This window comes from Nicotiana sylvestris, chromosome 12 (genome assembly GCF_000393655.2).
Source record: "Nicotiana sylvestris chromosome 12, ASM39365v2, whole genome shotgun sequence".
Classification (NCBI taxonomy): domain Eukaryota; kingdom Viridiplantae; phylum Streptophyta; class Magnoliopsida; order Solanales; family Solanaceae; genus Nicotiana; species Nicotiana sylvestris.
Window position 1 is genome coordinate 58,788,378 of NC_091068.1, and position 10,191 is coordinate 58,798,568.

At 36.8% G+C, this 10,191-nt stretch overlaps 1 long non-coding RNA gene across 1 annotated transcript; it reads right to left on the bottom strand.

Moving 5' to 3' along the window:
- Nucleotides 1–6,567: 6,567 nt before the first annotated feature.
- LOC138884375 (uncharacterized) lies at nucleotides 6,568–9,743 on the bottom strand. The gene is made up of 2 exons (XR_011404564.1): nucleotides 9,404–9,743; nucleotides 6,568–6,824 (listed from the first exon to the last, which is right to left on the bottom strand). It is a non-coding gene; the product is annotated as an uncharacterized lncRNA (long non-coding RNA).
- Between the last annotated feature and the right edge of the window lie 448 nt (nucleotides 9,744–10,191).

Here is a 10,191-nt window from a genome sequence, read left to right on the forward strand (position 1 = left end):
TCCCCCACTCTCTTCAACTTTGGCGTCTTTTCACATCTTCACTAACTCTTACTCGCCTTGCGGTAATTATGTACCAAGGATGACCAAATTTGTTATTCATGAGGGTGACACCTAGTGTAACTGGCACACTTAGTCCCTTAAGCTTAACTTTGCTCACAATGCTTGCTTTAGGGAAGTGTTTTCCTGAATGACCTTTAAAGGTTATTCTTCCGTTGTCCATTCTATTATTGCCGACTATTATCAAATCATTCTATCCCTAACTTATGTTCTGTTTATCTTGTTCACTAGCCCATAGTGATTTCTATTACTCCGAGGTCTAATTTTTCCTTCTGGTAATCACATTGCAGTTACCAACTTACTTCCAGAAATGAGGATATGACTTATTTCTTATGCTCTTTTATTATTTCAAGGCACACTTAGTACCAACTTATGGTCATATTTTGAATTACCATTATCACTCGTTTATCACATATTACTCATAATGCTTCATTTACTCTCTTCTTATGCTCCTGCTATTCACTTTTAGCTCCCCTTGCTTCATCTAACTGGCTCTTCGGGTCGCCTAACATTCTCTTTTTTTTCTAGGGGCGGGAGTCATACTAAGGTAAATATTTATCCCTTCTAAGATTCCACTGCCTATCTTCTAAAATTTCTACACATTCTAGTATTCGTATCTGACAATAAAATTCTAGAGTGCACCATCTGGGTGCCTCACACGAAGATCTATTACCACATTTGCACTATCCTTCGGAAATGTCAGCTAAAGATAACAATCCATCCACCATTTGGGTTACTCTAACCCCATATAGATCCTGATATCCCATCTTTCTCTTAAACTATATCTATTAGCTCCCATAGGGCATAACTAAGATGGTGTGGCCAATTGTACATACCTCTGTCACTGTTGAAGGTAAGTCAAAATGCTTATATCTCTCTTCCTGAATTGTAAATAATTATAATCTTCACTAAGTGGGTACCCCGTGCACTTCTTCACCTTGATTCTTTTACTTGTTGAAACTTGTATTTACCTTTTGATTATCTTATTTTTTTACCATATGGATGGATAGATATTCATTCCTTAGGGATCCTTATTAAGAACTTTCACGTCTTATTACACACACAATATGCTGAAGACCTCACATTTACTCATCAAAAGCATGACGCAATATTGAGTTCCTTTGGCTCAACTCTTCCACAACCACATTCAATCTCTTACCAACTGTCTTTCTAGATGTAGGTATTATTTTATTATGAATAAGATAGAGCTTAGGAAATTGAGTTCTTACAACTGAGCTATACCACACGATCTAGAGTAAGAAGAAAGAGTGACAGTCTAAAATGCCTTGTAGCCGGCCTTGGACTTGAGGTCTATTTCTCTATCACTTGCCATGATAACTTTGATTTCTGCTTGGAAGACCTTTCTTGTCACTGGTTAACCCCTTTCTTTGTCAATCTTATCACAGGAAATACCTTTGATCCGTTCACCCTACACCCTCCATCTGTTGCATTGTTCATGAATTGAATATACCAAACCTTTGTATTTCACATGAACCCCAAAGCATGTTGATTATTACCAACTCAGTGCGCACGTTGTTCCTTCCTGACTTATGCCACTTTGATGTGCTAGCCAGATCCCGTTTTGTGCAATTTGGAAAGCTGGTGGTAAATTTTGAAGTCATTTCTCACTTGTTCTGACCAAACAGACTCAGAAATAGGAAGTAAACAAGACAAAAGGAACAGAGTAAAGGAAACTGGAAAGAGATGATTCCTAACAAGAAAACTACAAAGTAGGAACCCATCAAATATGAATAACAACTCTAATGACCATGACATGCACCTGTGGCGTATTTTGTCAATGCAAGTCTGATGTTCAACTCTTGTTATACCCTTAAACCATGAAACTAGGCTTCAATGCTCTGATTATCCAATCTGGTTCATGATCCTTACTCGACTTGTAGTGCCCGAAGGGTTTTCACCATCAAGTCTCTCTCATTTTGTTCTTTCTCTCAACTCACCGTCGCCTTATGGTGCCTATGAAGGTTTTCACCAATAAGACTCTCTCATTTTCCATTTTCCTTGTTTGGACCGGAGTGTTGCCCCTGATATGATTCACCTCTACTTGCTTGCCTTGGCATCTCTCGAAGGCTAATCAGAAGGCCTTTCTCTGGACCGTAATGTGGGCTTTTGGATGGGGTTAGAAAGAAAAGGTATCAAAAGGCTCAAAACAACTCAACCGGGTTCAAAATTAAAACTTTTGGAATCAGATTTCTTACAACAACCGCAACTTCTGCCCCAGTTTCTTTGCTTGGGTACTTTTGGATTTTATTTTAATGGGACCGAGCCGTGAGGCTTCCTACGTATCCTTAAAAGAAATCAGGTCGAACGTAGTTCATGACATATGAATTGCCTTGTGTTTTTGTTTTGCTTTTTTTTCTCTTTTTTTTTCTTTTCTTTTCTTTTCTTTACTCTTTTTCCATTTTTCTTTCTCTCTTTCTCTTCTCTTTTCCTCTTTTCTCTTTTTTTTATTCTGTATCTGTATTTCTAACTCTGCTTCTGATTCCAAATGAGGGATATGGAAAAAAAAATATGTCTCAAAGGGGTAACAAATGGTAAAGTGTTTAGATAGTAGAATAAAATGTCTTCGTCATTCCAATCTTCAAAGCATGCCAGATACAAACAACACAATTAAACAAACCAAAGAAATCACACATAATATCTTTTGACTACATCAGAATTGATAGCCATATCCACACATTTGCCTTCTACATCTGTTAAATACAAAGCACCATTGGACAACACTCTCATCACCACGAACGGCCCATGCCAATTAGGGGCAAACTTGCCTTTAGCTTCAACCTGATGCGGTAGGATACGTTTCAATAGTGTTTCTCTATGTTCTATCTGCCCCAGTTTCACACAATTCGGGCTTGAAGTGATCTCAAAATCCCTTCATTTATTTTCCTCAAATGTCCCTATCATCTTCAAAATTGTTTCGATGCTTCGTGACTAAACTACCTTTTAAGACCAGACCGAGAATTACGCATGCATGTCATGTCACTAGAGTCAGCAGGAAAAGAACTATAAAAGGAGGAGAGAACTAAACAAAAACAAATGACAAAAAATAACAGAAGATAGGAAATTGCATTAGACAGACAATGAAATGGTTCGAACAACAAGACAAGCAAACTACAATGGGGTTACAACCTTGGAAAAAACCTAGGCAATACTAAACGAGTTACTACGACTAAACGAACTAGGCAAAATAAAAGGATATAAGGGTTTGAGAGACAATATCCGGATTACAACCCTAAAAATAACCCATATAACAGAAACGATAACAAAATAAACCACCAAGACACCTACCCAGCTAACCAAGAGAGGAGCGTCTTTCCAGTTACCAAGCGTTGCATCTTAGCCACTGAGTTCAATATCAACTTTGCTAGAGCCTTCACAAGTCTTCATCTCTTTGTCCTTAGCAAATTGCTTTTGGGTCCCTTTAGCCGGCTTTTTTTTAGGATCAACCTCTGATAGTGCTGAAAGCTTCGTAGCACGTGGACCTCCGAGGATCTCAAAAGAATTATCATATTCCTTTTCAAAGTAAATCATACCCACCATATGCGTCTCATTATGCACAGGCGATGGACTTTGGCTAGTGTCTGCTGCATCTGGATTTTGCGCGACAATGTCACTTGTATCAATTCTGAATTGCTTTTTTCAGGTGCCAACACTTTTCTGTACTGTGACTCAGGGCATCAGAGCAATATGGGCACCTTTGAGAAAAATCAAACTTCTTTGGCAGAGGGTTCGGCATTTTTATATGAATCGGTTTCAACATGTCCAATTACCTCAACCTTTGGAACAAACTAGCATATGATTCTCCAATAGGGGTGAGAGCCTTCTCTTTTTTCAGTAGTCTTTTCAGTTTATATTCTGGCCTCAGTTGGAACATTTTGCAGGCAGGTGGCTGATATGCTTGAGGGGGTGGGTAAGACATTTGGGGAAGTGGTGTAGGCCATCACGGGCCTCGTGGGTGTGGAGCACATGGTGGTGCATCGTGGACATGGTACTGGAAAAGTGATGTACAACTTTAGGGGTCTTGTGGAGATAAGTAACATTGGGGAGGGTCATTTGGTGCACAAGGATATCCATGGGGTCGATGTCGAGGCTGAGAGTGTTGAGCAGGAATGCCCAGCGGATCATCTTTTCTATTTCTCTTTCTCCTTGGGATGTTCTGAATGTCTTCCGTAGTACCTTTCAATGCCGAATAACTCATGATTTTGCCTGACTTGATTCCCTCTTCTATCATCTCCCCCATTTTTAACACATCATTGAAAGGCTTACCCAAAGCCGAGATCAAATGACTGAAGTAGGTGGGCCCCTGGGCTTGTAGGAAAAGCTCAACCATTTCTTCTTCACCAATCGGGGGACTGATTCGAGCAGTTTTCTCCCTCCATCTGAGCCAAACTCCCTAAAGCTTTCCTCTGGCTTATATTCCATTTTAGATAGGGAGGAATGGTCTGGGGTGACGCCTAATTTGTATTGAAAGTATCGAACGAAATCTTGAGCCATGTCACCCAATGTAGGCCACTTACCGACATCTTGACGATTATGTCATTCCAAAGATACCCCAGTCAAGCTCTTACTGAAATGTGCCATCAACAAATCATCTTTCTCTCCAATACTTCTCATTTCACTGCAATGAACCCTCAGGTGGCTATCGGATCTCCACACCCATCATACAAGTTAAATTTTGGCACTTTAAACCCTGCGGGTAGGCGAACGTCAGGGGACATAGACAATTCTTTGTAAGCCATATTACCCTGGTCTCCCATTCCTTGCTTGTTCATTAAAGACTGTCCTGTGCCCTTCAGCTTCCTGGATATCTCACCTCGCCCTTCTTTTCCTGTAACCTTTTCATTTTCAGCATGAAGCTCATCCCGAGGGCTCTTCTTGTATGAGTCAGGAACCTTGTGGGCTACCTGTGCGGGGTAGTATTGGGCATCATGAGCTTTGAGTGGATATTCATTGTTGGGAATTGTGGATATGATAGGAGGCCAATTTTGGGGAGAGGTAATTGGAGGATGAGTGATGGAGCTACTAGGACGGTTGGGAAAGTTGTGATAAACGGGTGGATCTGGAGAGTATGGGGGATCATCTAGCACTATGACCGGAGTTTGGGTAAAGGCAACATCTAAGAGGATAGGTGGTGGCGGGGGTGGTGCCTTCCCAGTCATCCAGGCCTGATACATGTCTGTCATGTGTTGTCTTAACATCCTTACCTCATCAGCCAAACCAGCGTTCTGTTCAACCAACTGCTTTCGGGTACCGGTATCAACCAACCCAATTTTGTTGTTGTCCACCATTGCCTTTTGACTTTATGTTGTGGAGAGGAGTTACTACTTCGAGAACCACAAACCAACCACCTTTCTACTATAAAGATATCAAAAGGAACAAAAGGGAGTCATCCCGTTAGCGTTAGGACATTTAACCGCAAAATATCACATTGCGTGCAATGCACCTAGCAACAATTAATGGTTCTAGAATGACTTTGAGGGTCACAAGGTCACATGACATCATCCCAATTTTGTTCATTTCAATCTTCTCTTTCTTTTCTAGAACTTCTTGGCTTGCTTATTTTCCTTCCTTTCTTTTTCTTACTGACTATCGCTCTTTTCTTTCCTCTTATTTCTCACGTCCCACAACTTTATCCTCTTTTGTCTTTTCTCTTTTTTTCTTTTTTTAATAAAATAAAATTAAAAAAAATGATTTGATCGAACCCTATGTAGGCTGCCTACGTATCATGACCCCGCATGAATCAGATCTTTGCGTAGTTCGAGAAGATCGGGAATAAAGTAAACAAACTAACGTGCTCACTTTATTTTTCCTTTTTTTACCTTAATGACTACTCTGATGAGAAAAGAGGAATAAAATAAGTAAATCCTTTTTTTTAATTTGAGTTTTCTAGACCTAATGTTCTATAACCTATTCTAAACTCAAGCTTCACAGATTTGTTTTTTCTTTTGAAACAAATACTCTATTAAGGAAGAATCCTAGAAGAGAAAAATATTTTTGACTTTTTATTTTGGAAGGAAATCTAAAGAATAAATCGAAGAAAAATATTTTGAATTTACATTTGATATCCTTGAAGAAAGACTTCGAAACGAGAAATGAACAAAATAAAAAAATATTTTTTTGGATTTCGATTTTTAATTACCTAAGAAAGAAACTTTAAAGATAAAGATAAAGTATATTTTTTTTCTTCTATGCACAATGTCCTAAAGTTCTTGGGAAAATAAAAGAATATTTTTTTTCATTTTTCATTAATTTCCCAAAGAAGAACCTCAAAAGAAAAATCGTTTTGGATTTTTGAGATTAATACTTTAAAGAAAACTTTTAAAAAGGTACTAAAAGGAAATTCTCTCTTTTTTTTGAATTTTTAGTCTTAATATACTAAAGGAAATATAAAAGTATTTTTTTATTTTGATATTAATTGCCTAAAGGAAAAACCACCTCAAAGGAAATTTTTTTTCTAGAATTAGTATTCTAAAAAAACCTATAACAGAAATGTGAAAACACAAAATTTCTTCTTGGTTCTTTGATTTATAACATACTTTTTCAATACGAAAATAGTAAATACAATAACAGAAGACTCGACATTACTGTACAAAACTAGAAGGTAAAAGAAAACATAAAAAAGAAAAACAGACTCAAAGCACAAAAAGAAAAATCCCCTTAAGCAACTCCTGAATGATCCTGACTGGATGGTCTCGGGGTGTCTGTCATGCTCAAACTCTAGTAAGTAGATCCACACCTGTATGAGAAAACTTTAAACCAACACTATGTGAGACAATAATACTTGCTACTGGACATATGCAAGATATGATTGAGGCTATTTTTGCAAAATGACTTATTTACCCAAAAGGTGGCTAGAAGTGCAAAATTTGGCTAAGACCCCACAAAGCCAAGAACCTAAGATTTACTAGGAAGACCGGACCCTATGTGGGTTGCCTACATATTATGCCCCGAAAGACGAGAATTAGGTAAGCATAGTTCGGACAAATTGGATACGGGCGAGAAATAAAAATTACAACTAAATTCAAAAAAGCAAAAAATATTTTTTTGTCTTTTGTTTTGAATAAAAAAATGATGAAACATGTAAACATATTTTTGGATTTTCTTTTCTTTTTTTTCCTTTTCTTTTTAAAAAATATGACAGGGAAAATGGAAACTCTTTTTTTTTTTTGAATTTTTTCATTTTCAATTTTTGTTTTTTTTTTGAAAAGGTGTGCAAGAAAATTATAACTGGGCCCCACTTACTTTATTTTTATACTTCAACCTCTTTTCTTTCTCATTTTTTCCTTTTTCCATTTGCCCTCAACTATCATTGGTCTGCCAAATGACCCTTTTACCCTTGAAGAAATGCAACATGTAGCACATAGGATGCATCAAGATGGTCTGTTATTTTGGGTACACCTGTCCTAGACAGACCCAACATCTGTGTTGAGTCCCTAAAGTCAGATGCACGTGATACAAACAAGCATTCCTACTAGGGATCCGGCATGAGGCTATGTTATTCTAGGTATAAAAACCTGGGTTTATTTGTTCTAGACCTGGCTTACCCGAGCCGAGATGGGACAGCGTACCAGGAATACAGGAGCTTCACCGGCTTTGTAACTTGTCCGAACCTCGTTCTAAAATTGGGATATGACTCTAACAGAAAAGAAGTCACACGAAGTGCACACTTCCCATATGATTTAGAAGACTCAGAGAGAGGAGGGTTTCGTAACAATTTATATACAATTCAAATAATATCAAAGCGGTAAAAAGAAACATTTAGCACATTAGGCCTAAACATGTAATGAAACCAGATAATAAATAAAGCCAAATATAACAATTATTCCAAGATCAAATTCTTGAACCCTGAACCAGAGATTCTAGGTTCGTTCCTCAGTAGAGTCGCCAGAGCTGTCATACCTCCTTTTTACCTACACCCCCGGAAGAGAGTATATAAGGGAGTTTTTCCAATTTAAGTGACAATCGAAACAGGATTATTTATTTATTAAAAATTCAGAGTCGCCACTTGGGATAATTTATGGTGTCCCAGGTCACCGTTTCAAATCCCGAATCGAGGAAAAGATTGACTCTGTAGTACAGTACGCGAACCAGAAATTCGGGTAAGGAAATATGTTAACCCGGGAGAAGGTGTTAGGCATTCCCGAATTCTGTGGTTTTAGCACGGTCGCTCAACTGTTATAATTGGCCTATTATCTGATTTTAAAACACTTTTAAGCCTATGTGCATTTTAACTTTAAACCGCTTTAATTATTTTAAAGGAAGTTTTCAATGTCATCTAAAACGTGTCTTTGGATCACGCTACATGAAATGCACCCGCGATCCGCGACATATTTTATTTAACTTTGTTAGGATTTGGATTTGAGTCACCTGAAATGCACACCCGATTTTAGGAAGGTAGTTTTTAAATAGCGCGCCTAAAGCAACTACGCACTTTCAACTTTACGAGGCCATGGAAAATTCAACTAAATGGCGCACCTCGTTTTCTAAGGATACAAATGTTAAGTGAGGGTCCTAGGTTTTGAGGTTTTATTTGGCATGGCACGCCTCAAATTATTTCAAAAGATTTTAACTCAACTAAAGCAAACTACGGACATTCATAGATTATTTCTTTCTAAGTTGAGATTGTTGGAAGGAAATCAGACACCATATGTACATGACAATTGAAAAAAAAATGAAAAAAAAATTTAATAGATATTGAAAATTAAACACCACATATACATGAAGCTTTAACTGCTACTCCAAACATTTTATAAACACGAACACCGTTTCTTAAATAATTGTTTTCATATAACCAAATCACTGTTTCCCAAAACTGATGGTTGTATCATTTTTATTGTGTCATGAAGCATCTTTGCACAACAAAGACTGCTAGCCTCCAATTTAGTCCAAAATTATGAGTGAGATTTGCATAAGATAAAAGAAATGCAGAAATTTCATTTACAGTACCTAATTTCAAACTAAAAAAATTAAACTTAAAATAACCAAGCAAACCGCAACAGTATTCTTATCAAAATTGACGGTCAATGCTACTGTGCATACACTTTCACAAAAGAAAAGTTCAATCAACGAGGATAAATGAGCAACAAACATTCTTCGGAATTTTAAACACCAACGCTTTGCTCAAAACGATTAATTTATTCATTGTGCGAAAAATTCCGTGCCTCTACGAATGCTACACAATGCAACGCAACTCGATTCATTTAAAAATTACTCATCAAATAAAAAACAAAATTGGCGTGATTAATCAGTGTGCAGAAAGAGAAAAATCTTCATGCTATATATTTGAAGGTCGATGATTCAGCGAGAGTGGAAAAAAGAAGTTGCTTACCTCTCGATTCTCTACAACAGGAACAACAACTTTTAAGAAAAATCAACTCAAACCCAGAAAGATCAACTTCAATTTTGAACTATTTTTTAGTACAAAATCGATTCCAGATCTTATTGTCTTCCTTCTTCTTTTCGGTTTTTTTTTAGTTTTTTTTCAGATTTGGATCTCCTCTTTTCGCTATCTACGTGTGTGCTAGTGAGATAAGAAGAGGAAGGAGGAGGGGTCTATTATTTTCAGAGAATTGGGGGTGATAGCTCCAAGAAATTTTTGGTTTTTTTTTCTCTTTTGAGAAGATGAGAGCGTCGTTTTTTATTGTAAGGATGTTTTTTTGATTTTTTGTCTAGCTGCTCCTCAGATAATGTGTGTTTAGGGTATAAAGAAGGGATGGGTTAATGGGCCAATGGTCTAGGCTGGGTAGGTATAAGGTAATTGGGCCATTGTATTTGTTCTTTGGGGTGGCCCAATACACCCAGACTAAGTCAATTTCTTTTCCCCATTTTTCTTTTCTTTTATTTTTTCCTTTTCTTTTCTTTAACTAATTAAAAACCTAAATTAGGCTATTTTTGTATAAATTAAAATTCTTTATTCATTTTTAACATTAAAATAACTAATTAACTAAAAACTAAAGAAAAAATGCTAATTTTTAAAGACTAAAAGATAAATATATAAAAATGATAATTTTTTAGGATTTTTCTATGATTTAAAAATGTTAAAAATGCAAATAAATAAAGAAAAATTTCTAAAATTAATGAAAATTTTTTTTGGTCTATTTTTTAGGAGTTATTTTC